This window comes from Penaeus vannamei, chromosome 33 (assembly GCF_042767895.1).
Source record: "Penaeus vannamei isolate JL-2024 chromosome 33, ASM4276789v1, whole genome shotgun sequence".
Taxonomy (NCBI): domain Eukaryota; kingdom Metazoa; phylum Arthropoda; class Malacostraca; order Decapoda; family Penaeidae; genus Penaeus; species Penaeus vannamei.
The window spans coordinates 30,337,751-30,340,250 of NC_091581.1; the positions used below are offsets into that span (position 1 = coordinate 30,337,751).

The window sequence follows — 2,500 nt, forward strand, 5'->3', positions numbered from 1 at the left end:
TTGTTTGTCACTTTTTTCGCATGTAGAATTAAGATATTACTCTATTCGGTCACATACATTTTCTTTCCTTAAATTTTAAAAGAATAATGAATAATAATAATAAACAAATAAAAAGAATGTTAGTGGCACAACTAAACTAAACAGTAGAATTAAAATAATATTACTCCATTCGGTCACATACTGTGTTAAAATGGCAATAGTGTTTTGGTTCTACGTTTTTTTTCCACAGTGTCTGAAATATGAGACGTTCTGTCGAAAAAGCGAAGAAAAAAAAACCCTACTCCTCGCTGAGCTTTCTGAGAGGCTGGCGAGGTTCGTGGCTCAACTAAACGCATTTTTTTCATTATGTTTAGTCTTATTATTGTCGGGTTTAAGGACCTACTTGAGGAGTGTTTACTCTGGATCTTCTAATCATTTTCTTTCCTTAAATTTTAAAAGAATAATGAATAATAATAATAAACAAATAAAAAGTCAGTTACGTCATCGAAATAAACTAGATCATGGAGTAAACATTTTCTGAGAAAAAAAATATAAATAACCTAGCCATTCCTGTGCAATACCAAAGCAACCACTGCTTGCGCTACGAGGCACAACTACCCCAACAATTGCCCGTGACAGTAAAACGCCATCTATCAACGAGAAAGTCAAACACGAGGACTTCTTAGGAGCAACGCCAAGATTCCGAAACGTGGCATCGGCAGCGGCATTGAGATCCCCAATGCGCCATAAGCGATAGCAACTCGAGTTTTGTTTACAGCCTCGGATTTAACTTCCTCTCTGGTGGGCGGTGGGAGTGGGTAGGGGATGGGTGGGGGTTGGTATGAGGGTATGAGGAGGAAGGGATGAGGAGACACGAGGAGGAGGGAGGACGTGAGGAGTGCGTGAGGGATGGGTGAGACGCCTACGAGATAAGCCTACATTGTTGCGTGTATGTTCGGTATGTGTGTGTTTGTATCTTGGCTTGTTTTCCGTGGGTGTTGGGTATAGCGTGTGTGTGTGGGTGTTTTTATGCAAATGGTAGAAGAGAGGATACATAATTTGGCATATTTATGGGCGTGTAAAATGTATAGTGTGGGATGGGTGTGGTAGTCTAAGTACATGGGTGTATCTACGGCGGTTCTACGTCCGTATATAAGTTTTCTAAACCTGTTTTCTTAAATGATTATTCAAGAGGGGCTCCCAGTTACCCTGTGTTTTCATAGCACGGGGGAAGTCTGCTTTCTTTCCAGATAGCCCTAGCCTTCTCTACGGGAATCAAAATAAATAAAAATACAAAAAGAATGTATGTATATATTTTTTTCTGTCTTTTTTGCTACCAGAAGACACTTTTTGGTTGGGTATGATGAAGTTTGAAAAATGCGAGACTTAAACAATAGGGGCAACCGACTTGACACATGAAACTTTAAGAAACAGCTGCTAGCCCCCCCTCCCTCCCTCCCCTCCCCCGCACATCTCCCCAGCCCAACCCACCCACACCCTGCTCTCATCCTACACCCACAACACACCCCCTCACTAGCTACCGCCTCCCCGCCCACAGAGAACTCTCTCTTGCGCTTCTTTGTTCTTAGAATTTATACAAAGTACGCGCAATCGCCTTGGAGAGTACTTTCATGGGATGATATTCACCAGCATTAAGTACGGTCATTATTTCTCTCTCTGGGCAAGTCAGGAGAGTAACAATCCTCGATTTTCTTATCGGAAGTACTTTCACCCCGTTATGCACACCGTTGCCAGTCGCATGCAAGGGGACGACCTATCCTTCGTGTGCCCTATCCTACCAGCGTGACCAATACTTACTTGCGACGACTGAACGACAACAGTTATTCCGAAACAACCCGGGCGTCGTCCTCGTCTAGAACACACTGGGTATCAGAGTACGACTGGGCAGGGTGGGCGCTCTTGGTCTGGCCTGCCCTCCCTCGCCGCGCCCACGGTTGCCGGAGGCCGCCAGGTGCTGTAACTCTTCGCCTTCAGGGGGTCAAGAAGAGATGGAAAGAAAGAAAGAAGAAAATACGGATTAATTCACGGGCGATGGAATGGTTGTTTACGTGCAACCCCTGGCGTTCATTTTGGATGTCTAAATATTTGGTCGTGACTCCCCTACGGTGCCATGTGTGCAAATACGACGATGTGTGTTTCAGATCAACCACAACGGCAGAGACTGGCTGGCCACAGGGAGGAGGGAGAGAGAGAGAGAGAGAGAGAGGAGAGAAGTTTCTAGGGTCTGTAGAGCCAGTCTTGAGAAAGAGCGTTCATGGGAAAGTTCAGTAAAAATATTTACTCTTTGAACTTCTGAAAGCTGCATGTGTCATCGCTCGCTTTGCTCTGGTTCTTGGTTTTGAGATAGATTGAGAGAGATGTTTATTTTTACGTTGTCCTTTCATTGGCCTAGTTTCTGTCTTTGTCCTTTTTAAAAGACTTTCTCTCATTTTTAATCGCTCTCTCTCTTTCTCTTTTTCTCACTTTCTGTTTTCTCTCTCTCTCACACTGTTTCTCTCTA

General features: G+C 43.9%; 1 protein-coding gene across 1 annotated transcript in view; it reads right to left on the reverse strand.

The window, feature by feature from the left end:
• Window positions 1-2,163, reverse strand: part of SPARC (secreted protein, acidic, cysteine-rich) — a 24,733-nt gene extending 22,570 nt beyond the window's left edge. Inside the window, exon 1 of the mRNA XM_027368346.2 lies at window positions 1,798-2,163. The gene's annotated coding sequence lies outside the window, so the exon portion shown is untranslated. The remainder of the gene's footprint in view (window positions 1-1,797) is intronic.
• Window positions 2,164-2,500: the final 337 nt, after the last annotated feature.